Raw genomic sequence first — 22,500 nt, forward strand, 5'->3', positions numbered from 1 at the left:
TTTTAAAACAAAGGTCAAAACTCCTGTTATAATTGAGATTTTTGAGGGTGCACTCTTGTCATAAATTGATCTATTCATTTTCCTACATAATTTTTAGCAAAAAACATTGGTAAAATATATATTTGGGAGGTGTAAATATATATTACACCTTTCCAACGATATATAGTTTGTCAAGATTAAATTAGATTTGATTGTAATATAGTGAAGTAAACCTAGGCGTCCCGTATTCGGGACGGGGTGACAGTTAAGGGGTTAAATTATTTGACTAGATTCATTTCTAATGTCACGTGAAAGAAAAACAAGAACCAATAGATATGATTTTTATTATGCATTTATTATAAGTGATACATGTAGCACATGTACGGTTTTCCAGTGACACAATTAGTTGTTCATTGTTGATGTCACAGTCATCAAGGCAAATAACTCTGTAGAGAAAAGCAGAGAAACACACACAGACACACAGTTATGGTCTGAACTGTGACCACAATCTATTTGGAGAAGTCAGAACTTCATAAATACAATAAATCCTAAGAATCAGCAATCTTTTTACCTCCCAATGAGACCAGTTCTGGATTTCACGGTAGAGGGAGTTTCCAGGGCATTCTGTGGAATCGGCTTGTCTGTGTCCGTACAAGCTGTAATATGAGGACAGTCGGCCTCCGTTCACAGCGCAGCTTGTGAAGTCGTACCTCACCATGTCCAGTGCACTCCTGATGGGGAGCGTGGAGGTATAATCTCCAATGAAACAGACACCATAGCTTATGGAGTTGTACCCGTAAGCATGGGCACCGACCCAATTCCAGCCTCGGCCTTCATACAGGTTTCCATCAGAACCTGCAACAAAACTACAAACAAACAAACAATAGTGATAAGATATTATACTAATTCTGTACAGCACATGAAATAGAGTTAAAGGGCTTTATGGTGGAGAATGTTGTCTAACAAACCAGGACTTTCCTAACCTGTATCCAATGTCAGACCATCCATTGGTTTGCTGGTGGTAGCGCTGCATGGAGCGCATGTCATGTCTTGGGACAGACTGTTTTTAGGAGGAAAAGAATGAGTAAAAGATGAGTAAAATAATGGAAATAGCCACAGTTTTACGTTTCAAAATAACAGAGTCACCATAGAATACACCAGCATACACATGGACAAACTGGTCAAAGCCTTCATTCATTATATCATCCAGTCTCTTCCTCTCAGACTCGTTTAAGTTGCGGTGAACTGTTAGAGCCTGGACCATCTGGCTTTTCAGCGAAGAGAAGCTGACAAGCTTTTTGAAGTTCATCCTTCGTTTCTGACTGATCAGACGGGGCGATGTGTCGAACCCTGCGGCGTCAGGCTGGTGACTGTAGTAACTCTTCAGCAGGTCACTCAGTGATCGCTCATGATCATTAGACGTGGAAACTTCTGACCCGAGAATGAACCCGTCTATACCTCCGATTATTAGGGCGTCTGTGGCCAAGGAGGGCAAATCAGAGAGACTGTAGACATTTGGGGATGAAATGCTATCTCAGAACCCTTTAGTGCCAAAAGGAAGAGTGGTTTGTTCATTGAGGACGTGATGTAGAAATGAAGCGACCAGGTTGTGGGTCAAGGTTAAAGGATAAAGGCCTTGGACGGTGGACTTCAGCCCAGCCTCAAGTCCAAGGAGCATTGGGGCCAATGCCACATTTGAACCATCTAACGTGAGAACCACACCTTTCTCCTTACCCAACTCTGAAAGGCTGTGATTAATGACCTCGCTTACATAAGAAGTGACTGATGGATCTGACACAAGGTCATGTGCATCACTGAGGTCACCTAGGTATCGCTTGATGAGGTCGGTTTCAAAGCCAGCAGCCTTACGTAGACCTTTCACCACATCGAGCATCTGAAGACCTGGATTCACAGCTTCAATGCTCTCCACAGCTCTGATGAAGTCATTCATGTGCTTTGTGGTGGTGGCTGATGGAAAACCAGAGGGAAATCACAGAAAACGAACATTTACATTTCTACTCAACCACAGACATTAAAGGAATCATTATCATACCACAAAAAATATTTTTAAAGAAACCAAGCAGTACAATAAATTTAAAATCTAAAAACTGAATATCTGACTTACCTTCAGCAAACACCACAAGCAAAGAAAGAAGCAGACACAAATGCCAATCCATGATGACAGAACTCGAGAACACTGAAGAGTCTCTGTTCACTCAGTCCGGTTATGCATCTATCCTGCACCTCATACGCCTTATAAATACATGCTAACACTTATGTAAACACCTGCTGATAAACGAGTGTGTTCCATGATATAAAAATATAACTTTGAGAAAGTGACAGATGCTTTCAATCGGTCTTAAACTTGCAGTTGAATAAACCACCCATGATACTAATGAATATGTCAAGAATCTTCCATTCTTGCATCACATTAAAGTCTATTGTATTCTGTAAAAGTGTAAGTGATTTGTTAAAGGGAAAAACTACACTTCATTTGAATTATGCATAATACTTTATAATAAAGTCCCATTAGTTAACATCAGTTAATGCACTAACCAACATTTACAGTGAGCAATACATTTGTTACAGTATTAATAAATAGTACAGTTGTTACAAATGAAGTAGTGCTAAACGAAAGACTAAGTGCTCGAGGAGGATATGGAACAAATGAGGAGTTTACTAAAGAAAACGAAGGAGAACAACAGACAATATACTATACACATACAATATCAGATTAACACTCACATACAGCTTTGACACATTTACACATATATTCAATCACAAAAAAAACAAACACGTTACGAACAAAAGTTCATTAACGTGACAGTTCGCCCCCTCCCGGAACGGTGCGTCCTCGCACTGCAAGAGCAATACCAGCGGAGGGAGGGTGGGGGTTCTGGAGGCGGGCGAGGAGCAGGCAAGGAGCAGGTGAAGAGGAAGCATGGAGGTAGGGACGAGGGCGGAGTGGATGGAGGGAGGAGCCAGGGAGGAGCCCGGAGCAGGAGGAGCCAGATGGTCCTCCAGAGACCAGCCAGGATGGAGATCCAAGGTGGAGTCAACTGCGGGAGGAGCCATGGTGGAGAAAGGGCCGACGACACCAGGGGGCCGACAGGCGGAGACTGCACCAGTGGGTGAGGAGCCCAAGATGGAGCAGCACAGCCGCAGAGTCAGGGTGACGTCGAGGATCTGGAGGGCCTAGGTGGAGCAGAAGGCTCAGGCGACCAAGGCGGAGGCGGGGTCCTGGAAGACCGCTGTGGAGCCAGAGTGACTGAGGATGATGGTGGAACCAGAGGGAAGGAGGAGCCTGACAGAACCGTAGGGATGGAGTGACGAGGTGAAGCCAGAGGAATGGAGTCCCGAGGCGGTGGATGGTCGACGACTGACCAAGGTGGAGCTGGAGGGACGAGGGAGCCCGGTGGAGCAGGTGGGATGGCAGGCCACGGTGGAGACGAGGGAGCTAAGAGCCAAGGCGGAGCCGCTGGGTCGAAGGACCGAGGAGGAGTCCAGGGCTCGGAGGCTGGAGGTGGAGACAGGGCCTTAACATGCCAAGGCGGAGCTGGAGACTGGCAGTCCAGCGGCGAACCATCGCGCCCAGATGGCGCGGACTGAGGGTGAGCTGCGGGACTGACTGGCACCAGCAGAGATGACGTCGAGGAACTGGCTGGTCTAGGAGGAGGAGAGAGGAAGGGTGGGAGGAGACACAGGAGGATCAGGGCTGGACGGAACCAGCGGAGGAGGAGCAGAGGGACTGGCAGGACTAGGAGGAGGTGGGAGAGGGAGGCTGGGAGGGAACACAGGAGATTCAAGGCTGGGCGGAACCAGCGGAGACACAGGAAATTCAGAGCTGGGCGGAATCAGCGGAGGAACAGAAAATTCAGGGCTGGGCGGAACCAGCAGAGAAACAGAAAATTCATAGCTGGGCGGAACCAGCGGAGGAACAGAAAATTCAGGGCTGGGCGGAACCAGCAGAAATGGAGCAGAGGAACTGACTGGAGGAGGTGGGAATGGGAGACTGAGAGGGTATACAGGGGGAACAGGGCTGGACGGAACCAGCGGAGAAACAGAAAATTCAGGAATTACCTCCATAGACCAGTCCATAAGATCTATAAGTTGCTCCATATCCTTTCCCGAGACCGAAAACAGCTCACCCTCAGTCACGGAAGTGTGGGCAGGGCGTTCCTCCACGCCCTCGATCTCCACTAAGACTCCCACGATGCACGGTGTTGCCGGCTCACACACCTGGTCAGTCGCGCTCTTGAGGTCCTGCATTGGCTCGGGCTCTGCAGCTGCGGTGGGCTCTGGCTCCGTGCGGCTTGATGGTGGCTGGCTGGTCACTGGGTCGGGAGTGGGGCTGGAGATATCCTCTTCGGCGGTGCTGATGGTCCATGAAGATCCATTTTTCTCCAGCACCCACTCCACGAAAGCGGCAAAATCCTCTCGGGGACCGTTCGCTGGTAGGCGTGACTTACACCGCTCGCTCAGGCCGGTGTAGAAGAAGTTTGAGAGCGAGCGGTCGGGGAAGTGGGTAAGGCACGCCAGATCTAAAAAGTCCCTGGTATGGTCCTCCAGCGAACGGTCCAGTTGCTCCAGGCATAGGAGACGGACTGCTGGGATGGCCATTCCGGGAGAGGGAGGAAAACAAAAATAAAAACCAAAAAGAAAGAAAAACGCTGCTAAAATATAACTATACTGTTTTGGTCCATGATTCTGTTACAAATGAAGTAGTGCTAAACGAAAGACTAAGTGCTCGAGGAGGATATGGAACAAATGAGGAGTTTACTAAAGAAAACGAAGGAGAATAACAGACAATATACTATACACATTCACATAGAATACGATACGATACGATGCGATGCGATGCGTTGCGATACGATACGATACGATACGATATGATACGATACGATACGATACGATACGATATCAGATTAACACTCTCATACAGCTTTGACACATTTACACATATATTCAATCACGGACAGGGGAGAACTGAACAGACTGGGTATTTAAACACACAGATGGTAAAGAGGGAACTGGAGACAGGTGGGGATCAATCAATTAACTAAAACAAGAAAAGGAAGGTTACCAAATAAGGGAACAAAAGTTCATTAATGTGACAGTTGTTAGAATAAATTAGCTCTAAACTAACAGATACAACTTTTGATTTTAAAAATGTATTAGTAAATGTTTAAAATGTAACTAAAATTAACAAATGTATATTGTAAAGCATTACTGATTTATGTTTAAATTTATACTACAACACCCATTTCAAACCATTCTTACAGAAAGTGTTTTCTTATTGCTAATCATCTTTCAGATATATTAAGTTACAGCAAAGATAAAATATTTTTTATTAATTCTTCTTGTGAATAAGTGGAAACTGTTGATAGATAAAGCTTCTATTTTTTTCCTTACTCTATATCAGCCTATGATAGGCTTCATCACAAGGTAATTTACCTTGCGATATGGTTTATCACAAGGTAAACAACATAACCAAATCACAAAAATAGAAAAGTGACAGTCTGTTTATTTGCATACAAAAAAAAAGAAAAAGAAAAGAAAATCCTGAAACACGGCCCAATTCAAAGACCTATATGTATCAAAGGATTAAAACTATGGCTCTTTTCTATTTTATTCTACCTGATGTCAATGATTGTAAAATGTTGCAGGTTCTTACATTTTGCCATTAATGTAAAAGCGGAGTTGGAAATCAAGAGTCACATAAATTTTATTACATTTTCATGGTGATTTATTTGATATTTTTGAACCCATTGAAAAAAAGAGTGCTGTAGACATTCAAGGTTTTGTTCATGGCCAAAGAAGACATCTGTTTTTGAAATGACACGAAAGGTTAAATGATTTACAAAAAAAATAAATGTTCTTAAAATTTCTGAGTGAAGAAAAACTTTAACATATCTATCTAGTGCACACATAAATAAACCAGTAATTATTCAGCATAGTGACTAGAAAACTGAATATCTGACTTACCTTCAGCAAACACCACAAGCAAAGAAAGAAGCAGACACAAATGCCAATCCATGATGACAGAACTCGAGAACACTGAAGAGTCTCTGTTCACTCAGTCCGGTTATGCATCTATCCTGCACCTCATACGCCTTATAAATACATGCTAACACTTATGTAAACACATGCTGATAAACGAGTGTGTTCCATGATATAAAAATATAGCTTTGAGAAAGTGACAGATGCTTTCAATCGGTCTTAAACTTGCAGTTGAATAAACCACCCATGATACTAATGAATATGTCAAGAATCTTCCATTCTTGCATCACATTAAAGTCTATTGTATTCTGTAAAAGTGTAAGTGATTTGTTAAAGGGAAAAACTACACTTCATTTGAATTATGCATAATACTTTATAATAAAGTCCCATTAGTTAACATCAGTTAATGCACTAACCAACATTTACAGTGAGCAATACATTTGTTACAGTATTAATAAATAGTACAGTTGTTACAAATGAAGTAGTGCTAAACGAAAGACTAAGTGCTCGAGGAGGATATGGAACAAATGAGGAGTTTACTAAAGAAAACGAAGGAGAACAACAGACAATATACTATACACATACAATATCAGATTAACACTCACATACAGCTTTGACACATTTACACATATATTCAATCACAAAAAAACAAACACGTTACGAACAAAAGTTCATTAACGTGACAGTTCGCCCCCTCCCGGAACGGTGCGTCCTCGCACCGCAAGAGCAATACCAGCGGAGGGAGGGTGGGGGTTCTGGAGGCGGGCGAGGAGCAGGCAAGGAGCAGGTGAAGAGGAAGCATGGAGGTAGGGACGAGGGCAGAGTGGATGGAGGGAGAAGCCAGGGAGGAGCCCGGAGCAGGAGGAGCCAGATGGTCCTCCAGAGACCAGCCAGGACGGAGATCCAAGGTGGAGTCGACTGCGGGAGGAGCCATGGTGGAGAAGGGGCCGACGACACCAGGGGGCCGACAGGCGGAGACTGCACCGGTGGGTGAGGAGCCCAAGATGGAGCAGCACAGCCGCAGAGTCAGGGTGACGTCGAGGATCCGGAGGGCCTAGGTGGAACAGAAGGCTCAGGCGACCAAGGCGGAGGCAGGGTCCTGGAAGACCGCTGTGGAGCCAGAGTGACTGAGGATGATGGTGGAACCAGAGGGAAGGAGGAGCCTGACAGAATCGTAGGGATGGAGTGACGAGGCGAAGCCAGAGGAATGGAGTCCCGAGGCGGCGGATGGTCGACGACTGACCAAGGTGGAGCTGGAGGGACGAGGTAGCCCGGTGGAGCAGGTGGGATGGCAGGCCACGGTGGAGATGAGGGAGCTAAGAGCCAAGGCGGAGCCGCTGGGTCGAAGGACCGAAGAGGAGTCCAGGGCTCGGAGGCTGGAGGCGGAGACAGGGCCTTAACATGCCAAGGCGGAGCTGGAGACTGGCAGTCCAGCGGCGAACCATCGCGCCCAGATGGCGCGGACTGAGGGTGAGCTGCGGGACTGACTGGCACCAGCAGAGATGACGTCGAGGAACTGGCTGGTCTAGGAGGAGGAGAGAGGAAGGGTGGGAGGAGACACAGGAGGATCAGGGCTGGACGGAACCAGCGGAGGAGGAGCAGAGGGACTGGCAGGTCTAGGAGGAGGTGGGAGAGGGAGGCTGGGAGGGAACACAGGAGATTCAAGGCTGGGCGGAACCAGCGGAGACACAGGAAATTCAGAGCTGGGCGGAATCAGCGGAGGAACAGAAAATTCAGGGCTGGGCGGAACCAGCAGAGAAACAGAAAATTCATAGCTGGGCGAAACCAGCGGACGAACAGAAAATTCAGGGCTGGGCGGAACCAGCGGAAATGGAGCAGAGGAACTGACTGGAGGAGGTGGGAATGGGAGACTGAGAGGGTATACAGGGGGAACAGGGCTGGACGGAACCAGCGGAGAAACAGAAAATTCAGGAATTACCTCCATAGACCAGTCCATAAGATCTATAAGTTGCTCCATATCCTTTCCCGAGACCGAAAACAGCTCACCCTCAGTCACGGAAGTGTGGGCAGGGCGTTCCTCCACGCCCTCGATCTCCACTAAGACTCCCACGATGCACGGTGTTGCCGGCTCACACACCTGGTCAGTCGCGCTCTTGAGGTCCTGCATTGGCTCGGGCTCTGCAGCTGCGGTGGGCTCTGGCTCCGTGCGGCTTGATGGTGGCTGGCTGGTCACTGGGTCGGGAGTGGGGCTGGAGATATCCTCTTCGGCGGTGCTGATGGTCCATGAAGATCCATTTTTCTCCAGCACCCACTCCACGAAAGCGGCAAAATCCTCTCGGGGACCGTTCGCTGGTAGGCGTGACTTACACCGCTCGCTCAGGCCGGTGTAGAAGAAGTTTGAGAGCGAGCGGTCGGGGAAGTGGGTAAGGCACGCCAGATCTAAAAAGTCCCTGGTATGGTCCTCCAGCGAACGGTCCAGTTGCTCCAGGCATAGGAGACGGACTGCTGGGATGGCCATTCCGGGAGAGGGAGGAAAACAAAAATAAAAACCAAAAAGAAAGAAAAACGCTGCTAAAATAAACTATACTGTTTTGGTCCGTGATTCTGTTACAAATGAAGTAGTGCTAAACGAAAGACTAAGTGCTCGAGGAGGATATGGAACAAATGAGGAGTTTACTAAAGAAAACGAAGGAGAATAACAGACAATATACTATACACATTCACATAGAATACGATACGATACGATACGATACGATATCAGATTAACACTCTCATACAGCTTTGACACATTTACACATATATTCAATCACGGACAGGAGAGAACTGAACAGACTGGGTATTTAAACACACAGATGGTAAAGAGGGAACTGGAGACAGGTGGGGATCAATCAATTAACTAAAACAAGAAAAGGAAGGTGACCAAATAAGGGAAAAAAAGTTCATTAATGTGACAGTTGTTAGAATAAATTAGCTCTAAACTAACAGATACAACTTTTGATTTTAAAAATGTATTAGTAAATGTTTAAAATGTAACTAAAATTAACAAATGTATATTGTAAAGCATTACTGATTTATGTTTGAATTTATACTACAACACCCATTTCAAACCATTCTTACAGAAAGTGTTTTCTTATTGCTAATAATCTTTCAGATATATTAAGTTACACCAAAGATAAAATATTTTTTATTAATTCTTCTTGTGAATAAGTGGAAACTGTTGATAGATAAAGCTTCTATTTTTTTCCTTACTCTATATCAGCCTATGATAGGCTTCATCACAAGGTAATTTACCTTGCGATATGGTTTATCACAAGGTAAACAACATAACCAAATCACAAAAATAGAAAAGTGACAGTCTGTTTATTTGCATACAAAAAAAAAAGAAAAAGAAAAGAAAATCCTGAAACACGGCCCAATTCAAAGTCCTATATGAATCAAAGGATCAAAACTATGGCTCTTTTCTATTTTATTCTATCTTATTATATTTTCTTCAACTACATAATTAGAAAGGATTCCTAAAAACTTAGGACAATACTAAAATAGCAGGTCCAAAAATTCAAATTGTGGGTGTTTCATTTCAATATTTAAGTACAAAATCATGGATATTTCTAATAATGTAAAGGTGAAAAAAAAAATTATAAAAATATTTTCAGGTGTTTTCATTCTGCTGAATTTTGCAGCTCAAATGTTTTCTAATCAGAAATCAACTTGATGGGAGGCTTGAATTAGTCCTAAAGTCAGCCAGTTTCAGATTAATTTAAGCATATTAACTGAATTTTCTGCTTCACATACCAGGCCTAACACATTTTGGAAGTAAAATGGGTCAAAATCAACATTTCGTAATGACTTAAAAATATTTAACAATTTTTCCTTTCTGCAGGAGATGCTTTTGAAACATTTACAAGCAGTTAACATTTGATTATGAATGTGTATGGTTTGTATAATAAGTCAATTCTGTTATTATACAAGGTGTTTATTCATTACACCTCATATTAGGCCTACATCTTTTAAATTAAATTATAGATTTAAAATAAATATGTACTAATGCAAGCTGTTCTAGGTTAAAGGAATAGTGCATGTGATGATGATTATAGCCCTATTCGGACGGGATTCGTTTTACGGGGGTAGATGGAGTAATATAACTTTACCACAGGACGTCTGTAATATTGATGTCCTATTCGGACTGGATTAGAAAGTCTCAGTAAAACAGTCAGAAGTGGGAGGGGTAACACGATTACGCAGCGCAGTCACCTCCCTCGTCTCAAACACGCACCTACACTTGTGTGCGCTGCTCTGGTTGCCAGATCCGCGTAACCAAACCAGCCCAATGGTCATTAAAAACTAGCCCAACACACACACGTAAATTATACATTATATAATAATAATAATAGATATATATATATTATATAATATTAATAAAGATATATAAACAAAGATTTGGGTCCAGTTAAACGATTTATTAATGCAATTCATTACATTCTGATGATTGGATTCTGTTGGTAATTGGAAATTAACTTAATACAAACAGAAGTTCCGTGCTTCTGAGAACTGCTTGTGACCTTTTCTTTAATGGTCTGTGTCGTCGTATGCAGGATAAACTTGAGGTTTGCCATTGATTTGTTCCACCGCCTAGAAAGCAAGTGAATGCTTCTTCAAGCGCTTCCATATTTTAAAAAAAATTACAGGCAATGATGAAATACTACCGTGTATTTTTTCAGATGGTCTATTCGCACGGGACTAGTATTACCTGAGGTAATTTCTCCGAACCTTTTTACAGAAGGTAAAAGTCGCCGTAATCTTTACTGACATTGTCCGTAATGATTACTGACATGGAGCATTCGGACGGGACTAAAATCACAGAGAAGCTCTGATAAAAATTGCTTTACCCCACGTCCCTATGTTAAACTAATCCCGTCCGAATAGGGCTTATGATGCATGTGATTACTGTCACTGTAAAGGTGAAGTGTGTAATATTGACAGCTAGCGGCTGAAATGGGTATTGCAGCAAATGAAAAAGATATTGGAGAGAGTCCTTTCCCCCTCCTCCTCTATGGGATTAGATCTCTGCCACAAATCTGCGATTTGCACATGCGCGAACTGAGTTTTGTGGAGAAAATGTTTGTTTTGATTTTAGCTGCGTTTTTCTTTCTTTTTGGTTTTTATTTTTGTTTTCCTCCCTCTCCCGGAATGGCTATCCCAGCAGTCCGTCTCCTATGACTGGAGCAACTGGACCGTTCGCTGGAGGACCATACCAGGGACTTTTTAGATCTGGTGTGCCTTACCCACTTCCCCGACCGCTCGCTCTCAAACTTCTTCTACACCGGCCTGAGCGAGCGGTGTAAGTCACACCTACCAGCGAACGGTCCCCGAGAGGATTTTGCCGCTTTCGTGGAGTGGGTGCTGGAGAAAAATGGATCTTCATGGACCATCAGCACCGCCAAAGAGGATATTTCTAATAATGTAAAGGTGTAAAAAAAAAAATTATAAAAATATTTTCAGGTGTTTTCATTCTGCTGAATTTTGCAGCTCAAATGTTTTCTAATCAGAAATCAACTTGATGGGAGGCTTGAATTAGTCCTAAAGTCAGCCAGTTTCAGATTAATTTAAGCATATTAACTGAATTTTCTGCTTCACATACCAGGCCTATTACATTTTGGAAGTAAAATGGGTCAAAATCAACATTTCGTAATGACTTAAAAATATTTAACAATTTTTTCCTTTCTGCAGGAGATGCTTTTGAAACGTTTAAAAGCAGTTAACATTTGATTATGAATGTGTATGGTTTGTATAATAAGTCAATTCTGTTATTATACAAGGTGTTTATTCATTACACCTCATATTAGGCCTACATCTTTTAAATTAAATTATAGATTTAAAATAAATATGTACTAATGCAAGCTGTTCTAGGTTAAAGGAATAGTGCATGTGATGATGATTATGATGCATGTGATTACACTGTCACTGTAAAGGTGAAGTGTGTAATATAGACAGCTAGCGGCTGAAATTGGTATTGCAGCGAATGAAAAAGATATTGGAGAGAGTCCTTTCCCCCTCCTCCTCTATGGGATTAGATCTCTGCCACAAATCTGCGATTTGCACATGCACGAAATGAGTTTTGTGGAGAAAATGTTTGTTTTGTGAAAAAGAAATTATTTTGAGTGCACAAAAATACATTTTGAATTTAAAATAAGTTTTTGTATGTGTGCATACATTCTTTTTTGTGCGTGCAACGTTTCAGTAGCTTGCTCCCTTGATGCTTGCCCTCAGTGCTCTCTAAATGCAGACGTCTCGCTTGTACTTTTGCCAACTCTCACAAGAGAAATATGCGCAGCTTCAAAAACAAGCCCAATATTTTTTGATAATTTCGTATCATCAATTTTATTTATCAATTATTTATTACCAATAATTGAGCCTGCAACATATTAAACTAGACCCTTTTTAATGCCCTTTTATGCCCTTTTCATAAATCTCACACCTGCATTTGGATCTCTCCTCGTTTTTTGTATCACCGAACGTGACAGAAGGACTCCGTCCTTCCTAGATCCAGCGGTGTGGGATTTCGAATCTGTTCCCCAGCCACCATGGAGGAATGGAGGGGGAGATTCCGGAACTTAACCACCCTTCGTCAAAGGGGGAGTGAGGTGGGTGGCCTGGCACAATTGTTTTGGACCATGGCAGTCGGGTTAGGGTATAATGACGCAGCACTGAAAGACTTGTTTAATGATTGCCTGGATGACCCTTTGCCTCAATGGGAGATGAAGGGGTTGGAGATCCTGGACTTTTGGGGGTTTACCCATTACCTGCGCCATCGTGCTCAGTGGGATGCAGCAACCACACCTGAGTCTCCAGACAAGACTGCCGCCAGCCCAGCACCACAGCACAAGATGGCCGTCAGCCCAGCACCATTGCACAGGATGGCCGAATCTGTCAGGATCCTGCCCTGACAGTCTTGTCTGTCCTATCTTTGTTTAATGTGTCTCTGTTCATTTTGTGCCTGAGCACATGGTTGTGTCTTTGTTTATGTTGGCCGTGTGCTCCCCTTGTCCTGCCTCCTTGTTTCTAATCACCACGCCCCCTTGTTTAGTCCTTTGTTTGTCTAATTGTTCACCTGATCCTTGTGTGATCTGCTCCCTTTATATTGTGCTCATTTCCCTCTGGTCCTTGCTGGTTCGTTTTTGTGTGTGCCTTGTGTACAGTCTCTAGCTTGGATATTTAGTCTTGTTAGAACTCTTTAATCAGTATTTTGCATCTTATTTGGTTCCCTCTTATTTTTTAGTTTTCATTTGTTCCCATGTGTAGTCTAGTTCTAGTCTTTGTAGTTTAGTGTTTTTGTTCTTTAACCTTTTGGGGTTTTTCCCACCTTTTTTATTTTTCTTTCTAGTTTTCAGCAAGGTTGCTGTTTTCTTTATTTTGGTTTGTAGTTCTAGTTAATTATTCCTAGCTTTTTCCAATTGTTATCCTTTTTGTTTTCAGTTAATTCCAGTTATTTCTAGTATTACTTTTTGTTTTTCCTTTTTAGTTTTCTTTTCTCCCTAGGCATTGGTTTGCAAGTTTACTTTTATCTGTCAAATTCTTGTCTCCCCTGTTTTGTCTTTGTGTCTGTGTTGGTTCCTGCCCTGCTTCCTGAATCCTCCCTGGTCGCTGGTTCTTCTGACCTGACAGACATTGGGGCGCTACAAGGGGTTCCTTCAACCGGGTCAGGCCCTTCCTACTTGAGTTGCTACAAGGTCTCCTTTTGCCACAGAGTCTGGAGCCATCTCCTTCTGATCCGCCTGTTCTCCTGTTGTGAGCCCTGCCCTATTGTGGACTGTCTTAGTGCATCATCTGTGTTCCACACTTGTTAATAAACTGTTTCCCCTGTTAATTCTGCATCTGGGTCCTCCCTTGCCAAACCCTGACAGAATCTACACCTGTGTTGCTAGACAAGATGGCTGACTCAACGCCTGAGTCTTCCGTTAAGGTGCCACCGGCTCGCCATCATAGAGGGCGGAGGAGTAGGAGACAGGCGTCTACCATTCCTCAAAGCCCGGAGGACCTTCCCGAGCAGCCCGCTGTCGTCCAGGAGGACGTTCCCGAGTGGGCCGCTGCTGTCCAGGAGGACGTTCCCGAGCAGGCCGTCGCCGTCCCCAAGGCAGTGACCGATGCTGTTCCGGAGGCCGAGGCAGTGCCCGATGCTGTTCCGGAGGCCGAGGTGGTGGTCGATGCCGAGGGGATAGTTACCGTTGACCCTCTAGAGTTAGGGCTAGCTCCTGTTGATCATCCAGAGTCGAGTCATGTTCCAGTTGTTCCTCTTGAATCAAGTCATGTTCCTGTTGACCCTCCAGAGTCGAGTCAAGTTCCTGTTGACCTTCCAGAGTCGAGTCAGGTGACTGTTGAATTTTCAGAGTTGAGTGAGGTTCCGGTTGACCTTCCAGAGTCTAGTCAGGTGCTTGTGGACCCTCCAGATTCAGGGTTAGTCACCGTTTACCTTCCAGAGTCAGGGCTAGTCACTGATGACCCTCCAGAATCAGGGCTAGTCACCGATGACCCTCCAGAGTCAGGGCTAGTCACCGATGACCCTCCAGAGTCAGGGCTAGTCACCGATGACCCTCCAGAGTCAGGGCTAGTCACCGATGACCCTCCAGAGTCAGGGCTAGTCACCGATGACCCTCCAGAGTCAGGGCTAGTCACCGATGACCCTCCAGAGTCAGGGCTAGGTACCATGGACTTTCCAGAGACAAGGCTAGTCATCGTGGACCTTTCAGAGTCAGGTCAAGTCACTGATGATCTTCCTGAGTCAGGGCTAGTCACTGATGACCTTCCAGAGCCAGGGCTAGGTACCATGGACTGTCCAGAGACAAGGCTGGTCACCGTTGAACTTTCTGAGTCAAGTCAAGTCACTGGGTGGCCTTCTGCTCCGCCCTGTTGGACTCCGGCATCGACCACAGGGGCGTGGTGGTCATCTGCTCCGCCCTGGGCAGTGTTGGGGAGTAACTAGTTACATGTAACGGCGTTACGTAATTTAATTACAAAATTATTGTAACTGTAATTAGTTACAGTTACTACGAAAAAATTAGTAATTAAATTACAGTTACTTATGAAATTTTTAACGATTACAAAGGGGATTACATTTGAATGTTTACACAGATCCACATACAGTTTTAACTGATTTATTTCCCAAATTGCACTGACTATTCTGAGACATACCGCCCTAAAATTTCCAGGATGCGGAAATACAGTCATAAAAACGGAATGCCTATAAGCGACGGAATATGCCACATTTTGGATGACTAAATCAAAAGTAGGTCAGTACACTTGAATCAAAACATGACATAGACTAGTGTCTGTGAATATTAACCCCCAAAAATGCAATATATGACTTGCACATTCTGCGTGTCTGTGGAAATCAGGCGCGGACTGGACACCGGGAGAACCGGGACAATTCCCGGTGACCTCGCAGCCGATTTTGCCCCATTATTTAATATCATTATTGTATAATTGCCTGCCGAATGTACTAAAGCAATCATTTGCGAATCCGCCATTTGATAATTAAATCTCTAATAAATCATGAAGTGTTAGTCATGACTCGCGCGCTCTCCGCGCCTCCGCCAAACGGTTTGGATCAGACTCCGAGTAATCAATGCGAGAGAGAGAGAGAGAGAGAGAGAGAGAGAGAGAGAGAGAGAGAGAGACAGAGAGAGAGAGAGAGAGAGAGAGAGAGAGGGAGAGAGAGACAGAGAGAGAGAGACAGAGAGAGAGAGAGAGAGAGAGAGTGGACTGTGGAAGCGCACAGCTGGAGCAGAGAAGCAGAACTCCTGTTCAGGGTTTCAGGTCAGTTTCATCTGTAAAGATGCTTTTTTGTCTTTGTTTTTTATTTATTTAATCAAGCAGCAGCACGTTGCTCACCAGTCATCACTCAAAATACTATATAAAGGACATCATTATTATCTGTTGTAATGTTACAGTAGTAATTTAGCTGAAAATTCCGATTTTTTTTTATAGGTTTAGGGGGAGCTACGACAGACAACAACACAACCCTTACGGAAATTAACATTTTAATCTTTAACTATAAATCCAGAGAAAATGGTTACTATTGTTTAACAGTGATAACCAAAAATGTAAAATTATTTTACAAATGTATTTATTTAAAAATAAATACAAATCCATTTGCAAAAAAAAAAAAAAAAAAATTAAACAAGGTTATTTGACTTTTATATAGGCTAATAAAAGCATGGTTAATTTTTGTAAGGGAAAAATATGACTCGTGTACAGTATTAGGATTTTTCTATAAAGATATTGTAGTATTGTAGAGTATTGTATTGTAAAGTATAGTTTTGTTCAATCTTGAGTATTAAAGTCATGAGAGAAATGGATAACAGGGCAAAATAAAGAGACTGAAGAGAAAAATGGAAGTGAAGGTGCAGTTTAGGAGAGAACTTTTAATTATTTTGCATGTCCCCAAATTAAAGATTTAAAATAGATAAAAAATAGTTTTGTCCATGAATTTGTTTGTATGAGTTTGAATTTTCCAGTCTGATTTTTTTTCCCAGTCCGCCCCTCCTGTAAATTAATGGCAAAGACATGGTTTCATTTTCTACACATAGGCCTACTAGTGTTTTCAATCTCTGCTGTCTCAATATAGAAGTACATGAGCACATAAACATAATTTCTAGAACTGCTCTGTGTCACTTCATGTGCATTTTACTTATTTTGAGAAAACTATCATCATATACAGAGACAGCAGTTTCAAAAAAACATCAATGTTTCAGGAGTTTATTACACAGAATACGTCACATGCTTATAAGATAACTGTATTTAAGTTGATGTATATGCTTTTATTTATTATTCTTTAATTTTCACAAATTTAGAAAAGTAATCAAAAAGTACTCAAAAGTAATTAGTTACATTACTTTAATAAAGTAATTGAAAAAGTTACACTACTATTACATTTTAAACAGGGTAACTTGTAATCTGTAACCTATTACATTTCCAAAGTAACCTTCCCAACACTGGCCCTGGGTGACTCCGACGTCGACCACGAGGACGTGGTGGTCATCTGCTCCGCCCTGGAGGACTCTGGCGTCGACCACAAGGACGTGGTGGTCCTCTGCTCCGCCCTGGGGGGCTTCCGCTCTGACCACACGGACATGGTGGTCTTCTGCTCCGCCCTGGGGTGCGCTTGCCCTGACTACACGGTTGTGGTGGTCTTCCGCTCCGCCCTGGAGGACTCTGGCGTCGACCACAAGGATGTGGTGGTCTTCTGCTTCACCCCGGGGGGCTTCATGTTGTTGTTTTTGCCTTTTGTTTTTTTTTTTGTTCACTTCTGTCCCCGTTCCTTTCTGTTAGTCTGGCCCTCCGTCCCTCCCTCTGAACCTCCTCCGGTTCCTCCTCCCTCCTGGTCTTCCTGTTTTGTGTTTACATTCTGGTGCCTGTTCCCCATGTTTTTCTTTTCTGGCCCTCCGTCCCTCCCCCTGAGCCTCCACCTGTCCGCCTCCCTCCTGGTCTCTGTTTTGTCTATCGTGGAGCGTCTGGAAGCCGCTCCGTAGAGGGGGGGGGTCTGTCACAGTGTCTGGGTTGTGTTCCCTGGGTTTCCACTAGGTGTCCTCAGTTCCCACGGTGTCTATCATATTATCACTTGCTGTTCCCTTATTTGGTCACCTTCCTCCTTGTTCTAGTTAATTCATTGTTCCCCACCTTTCTCCTGTTTCCCCATTATCCTTCTGTGTATTTATACCCGGTCTGTCTGAGTCTTTGTCACGGAGTCCTCGTCTTATGTGTGATACAGTTCATAGTCTGCTCTTGCCGTGTGTTCTTGTTTTGTGTTCATGTTTATTGGATTTTTTGGTTTTGACCCTGCCTAGACTGTTTACCCCTTTGGATTTGCCCTTTTAATAAATCTCACACCTGCATTTGGATCTCTCTTCGTTTTTTGTATCACCGAACGTGACAAGACCACACTTTTATCTGAAAAGCAAAAATTTGCTATTTGTTTTTTATTACAGTCCAAGATAATTAATACATTACAAAACATACAATAATGTTCTATTGTAATGGTACAATAAAAAATAGGCTAAAAGAAAGTCATCTCACTTCTCTACGTATACTGCTATCATCACTTGGATTACAGCGTCACGTGCCTTCTTTTTTACAAATGTACAAATATCTTCACGGAACATGATCTTTGCTCAATAAACCTATGATTTTTGGCATAATTGGAAAATCAGTAATTGTGACCCATAAAATTTATTTTTGGCTATTGCTACAATTATACCCATGCCACTCATGACTGGTTTTGTGCTCCAAGGTCACATATATTTACATCTATAAATATAATGAAAATAAAAATGAAATGGCTAATGTTGTTTAAATCAAGCTCTGCTTCATGATTCAAAATTTAACAAATGTCCATGAAAAAATCTAGCCATTTTTCTATTTGTAATGTTGTTTAAGCTCGTGATGAAGTGTATCGAAGGTTGATAAGAAAAAAATAAGAAGCTTTATCAACCAACAGTTTCCACCTATTCACAAGAAGAACTAATACTGTTATTTTTCTGAACTAATTTTAAAAAATCTGATTACTAGCAATAAGAAAACCCTTAACTCTACGATAACATAAAAAGGAAAGGTTTGAAATTGATTGTTATAATATTTCAAATTTTTTAAGTCTCTTTGAATAATCTGAAAGTATAAATGTAAACATTATGTAAATGTTAACACTTTACAATATGGTTCCATTTGTTAACATTAGCTAACTGCATTAGCTAGCATGAAAAATATGTCTAAACAGTTTCTTAATCTTTTAAATGTTAACATTGGTAATGTTAATTAATGTATTTATTAGGACCTTATTGTAAAGTGTTACGAATAGTTCAAATGAAGTGTAGTTTTCCCCTTTACCATAATTCACTTACACTTTTACAGAATACAATAGACTTTAATGTGATGCAAGAATGGAAGATTCTTGACATATTCATTAGTATCATGGGTGGTTTATTCAACTGCAGGTTTATTTAAGACAGATTGAAAGCATCTGTCACTTTCTCAAAGTTATATTTTTATATCATGGAACACACTCGTTTATCAGCATGTGTTTACATAAGTGTTAGCATGTATTTATAAGGCGTATGAGGTGCAGGATAGATGCATAACCGGACTGAGTGAACAGAGACTCTTCAGTGTTCTCGAGTTCTGTCATCATGGATTGGCATTTGTGTCTGCTTCTGTCTTTGCTTGTGGTGTTTGCTGAAGGTAAGTCACATATTCAGTTTTCTAGTCACTATGCTGAATAATTACTCATTTATTTATGTGTGCAAGCGCTAGATATGTTACCAAAGTAAAAAAAAATTTGTTCCCTCAGAAGTTTTAAGAACACTTATGTAATTATTTCACACTTCGTGTCATTTCAAACACAGATGGCTTCTTTGGCCATGAACAAGACTTTGAAGAATGTCTGCAGCACTCTTTTTTCAATAGGGTAAAAAATATAAAATAATCACCATGAAAATAATAAAAGTAATTTATGTGACTCTTGATTTCCAACTCCGCTTTTACATTAATGGCAAAATATAAGAACCCGCAACATTTTACAATCATTGACATCAGTGAAGTTTATGTTTTGTCTTAATAAATTAATTTATTAGAAGTGAGATTTCAAATTCTCATGGGTCGATTGTACTGCTTGGTTTCTATAAAAATATATAGGATTTTAATTTTTTTTTTTGGATTGACTCATAAATGATTCCTTTAATGTCTGTGGTTGAGTAGAAATGTAAATGTTCTTGTTTTCTGTGTTTTTCCCTCTGATTTTCCATCAGCCACCACCACAAAGCACATGAATGACTTCATCAGAGCTGTGGAGAGCATTGAAGCTGTGAATCCAGGTCTTCAGATGCTCGATGTGGTGAAAGGTCTACGTAAGACTGCTGGCTTTGAAACAGACCTCATCAAGCGATACCTAGGTGACCTCAGTGATGCACATGACCTTGTGTCAGATCCATCAGTCACTTCTTATGTAAGCGAGGTCATTAATCACAGCCTTTCAGAGTTGGGTAAGGAGAAAGGTGTGGTTCTCACGTTAGATGGTTCAAATGTGGCATTGGCCCCAATGCTCCTTGGACTTGAGGCTGGGCTGAAGTCCACCGTCCAAGGCCTTTATCCTTTAACCTTGACCCACAACCTGGTCGCTTCATTTCTACATCACGTCCTCAATGAACAAACCACTCTTCCTTTTGGCACTAAAGGGTTCTGGGATAGCATTTCATCCCCAAATGTCTACAGTCTCTCTGATTTGCCCTCCTTGGCCACAGACGCCCTAATAATCGGAGGTATAGACGGGTTCATTCTCGGGTCAGAAGTTTCCACGTCTAATGATCATGAGCGATCACTGAGTGACCTGCTGAAGAGTTACTACAGTCACCAGCCTGACGCCGCAGGGTTCGACACATCGCCCCGTCTGATCAGTCAGAAACGAAGGATGAACTTCAAAAAGCTTGTCAGCTTCTCTTCGCTGAAAAGCCAGATGGTCCAGGCTCTAACAGTTCACCGCAACTTAAACGAGTCTGAGAGGAAGAGGCTGGATGATATAATGAATGAAGGCTTTGACCAGTTTGTCCATGTGTATGCTGGTAAATAATCCAGTTTATTTATTATTTGATCAATTTATTATTTTATATATTTTTTAATGTATTTATTTAAATACATCACCTTTATTTAACAATATTTACTTTTAATTTAGTATTTTCTTAGCAATAAATAAGTAATAAAAATAATAATAAATAGAAGAAACCAAACATTAAACTGACTGAAAAACTTTTTTTTTTACATTCTTTTAATGTTAATATATATATATTTACTTATTACTTATAAAATATTTTAATAATATATTGTATACGGATATAAATAGATTTTTATATTATTTTTTATGATGACTCTATTATTTTGAAATTTAAAACTGTGGCTATTTCCATTATTTTACTCATCTTTTACTCATTCTTTTCCTCCTAAAAACAGTCTGTCCCAAGATCATCACGCGGTCTCAATGGGGAGCTGCAGCTTTCATTGGTTCTCCCTCGTATCTGTCTCTCCCTGTGCCGTACCTTTTCATCCACCACACATATCAACCCTCGAAGCCTTGCACCACCTTCGATCAATGTGCCAGTGACATGCGCTCCATGCAGCGCTACCACCAGCAAACCAATGGATGGTCTGACATTGGATACAGGTTAGGAAAGTCCTGGTTTGTTAGACAACATTCTCCACCATAAAGCCCTTTAACTCTATTTCATGTGCTGTACAGAATTAGTATAATATCCTATCAGTATTGTTTGTTTGTTTGTAGTTTTGTTGCAGGTTCTGATGGAAACCTGTATGAAGGCCGAGGCTGGAATTGGGTCGGTGCCCATGCTTACGGATACAACTCCATAAGCTATGGTGTCTGTTTCATTGGAGATTATACCTCCACGCTCCCCATCAGGAGTGCACTGGACATGGTGAGGTACGACTTCACAAGCTGCGCTGTGAACGGAGGCCGACTGTCCTCATATTACAGCTTGTACGGACACAGACAAGCCGATTCCACAGAATGCCCTGGAAACTCCCTCTACCGTGAAATCCAGAACTGGTCTCATTGGGAGGTAAAAAGATTGCTGATTCTTAGGATTTATTGTATTTATGAAGTTCTGACTTCTCCAAATAGATTGTGGTCACAGTTCAGACCATAACTGTGTGTCTGTGTGTGTTTCTCTGCTTTTCTCTACAGAGTTATTTGCCTTGATGACTGTGACATCAACAATGAACAACTAATTGTGTCACTGGAAAACAGTACTTCACTCATAATAAATGCATAGTAAAAATCATATCTATTGGTTCGTGTTGTATTTATTTTTTTCCTGCACATGTCATGAGAAATGAATTAATTCAATGTTATTTAAGGCAAACTGACAAAATCTAATTTACCTTGAATTATTGTGGTCAAAAGAAAAGTTCTTTAACAAAATGATAGGCCTACCATAGAAGTACATTATTTTGATCACATTGAATATTTTTACATTGTAAGAATAAAATAAAATCAGCAAATCTAGCTAAAATGATTTTGGTTGTTTACAAAACTTACTAACTGCGTTAAAGTTAAAACAGTGTTTTTAATCAATTCACCTTAAATGCAGCTTGATTTTACTTATATATATATTTTTAATATGTCTAAGCTTTATATAAATAATTGCAACGCGAAAATATGAGTTTTACTATTTGCTTATTCATCTATCTACATTACTAAACGTACATAGAGATATATAGACGGATGTATTAGGCTATATTAGCCTACTGTGTCATTAAAGTGACAGACTTTACACATTCATATAGCAGAATTATAACAGCTGACTTTTAAAAATCGTATAAAAACATATTTTATGTATAAATACAAAATGTTTACATAAAATATTTTCTATTTTACAATTTTATATATGTTTCATGTGTATTTCAAATTATTACATTATTTTACAGTTTTGAAGTTGAACCTTTTTTTTTTTCTTTTTAAGCTTAAAATTAATGTCATTTTGTCATCCACGCACATTAGTGTGCTGA

General features: G+C 41.7%; 2 pseudogenes; one reads left to right on the forward strand and one right to left on the reverse strand.

Annotated features, from left to right (window-relative positions):
• Nucleotides 1–307: 307 nt before the first annotated feature.
• LOC132152140 (N-acetylmuramoyl-L-alanine amidase-like) lies at nt 308–2,190 on the reverse strand (annotated as a pseudogene).
• A 16,925-nt stretch (nt 2,191–19,115) lies between these two features.
• LOC132141764 (N-acetylmuramoyl-L-alanine amidase-like) lies at nt 19,116–21,773 on the forward strand (annotated as a pseudogene).
• Nucleotides 21,774–22,500: the final 727 nt, after the last annotated feature.

This window comes from Carassius carassius, chromosome 1, assembly GCF_963082965.1.
Source record: "Carassius carassius chromosome 1, fCarCar2.1, whole genome shotgun sequence".
Lineage (NCBI taxonomy): Eukaryota > Metazoa > Chordata > Actinopteri > Cypriniformes > Cyprinidae > Carassius > Carassius carassius.